General features: G+C 46.5%; 1 pseudogene across 1 annotated transcript; it reads right to left on the bottom strand.

Moving 5' to 3' along the window:
- Nucleotides 1-11: 11 nt before the first annotated feature.
- On the bottom strand, nucleotides 12-349 carry LOC108537481 (6.8 kDa mitochondrial proteolipid pseudogene; annotated as a pseudogene). The gene has a single exon (XR_001887823.1). The product of XR_001887823.1 is annotated as a 6.8 kDa mitochondrial proteolipid pseudogene (transcript).
- Nucleotides 350-701: the final 352 nt, after the last annotated feature.

The raw sequence follows: 701 nt of genomic DNA, 5'->3' as shown, positions 1-701 counted from the left end.
TTTTTTTTTTTTTTTTTTTTTTTGCATCTCACAGATCCATTTATTCATGCCATGAAGTAAATGGTACTTATACAAGTGTACAGGGACGTTCCATGCTCCCCATCTAACACGGCTTGCTTAAATTTACAGGCGGACTGATGTTTTCTTTCACATGTACTCCAAGTAAATCTGGTTAGTGATGACTAGGAGCAGGCGCCGAAGCTTTCAAAGCCTTACTTCTTTTATCAGCGGCCCGGATTTTATAAACGATGAAGCCCGTCAGCCCCATTCCTATCCAAATCTCCTGGTAAACTTGGATGTAGTAGGGCTTCATGGGGATCTACACATTTTTAATAATATTTTGAAGCATCTTGACGCAAGACAGACGCCTCAGAGAGCACCACAAACCTGCAGCCAACTCAGAAAGGTCACCGAGCGAGCACACGCGCGCCGTTTTTTTGTATTTTTAGTAGAGATGGGGTTTTGCCATGTTGGCCAGGCTGGTCTCGAACTTCTGACCTCAGGTGATCGCCCATCTCAGCCTCCCAAAGTACTGGGATTACAGGCGTGAGCCACCGCGCTGGGTTGCTCACAACTTGTGTGTGTGTGTGTAGATTTTGGGAGCAGGCATGCAGATGATGCAGGGCAGATGAGTCCCAAATTGGGGCTTAGCATGGGAGGGTTCTAGACTTTGCCCAGAAAAGAATTCAAGGTGGGCCAGT

Source organism: Rhinopithecus bieti, unplaced genomic scaffold (genome assembly GCF_001698545.2).
Source record: "Rhinopithecus bieti isolate Rb0 unplaced genomic scaffold, ASM169854v2 scaffold_13262, whole genome shotgun sequence".
NCBI lineage: Eukaryota > Metazoa > Chordata > Mammalia > Primates > Cercopithecidae > Rhinopithecus > Rhinopithecus bieti.
This window is presented reverse-complemented; position numbering and strand designations above follow the sequence as displayed.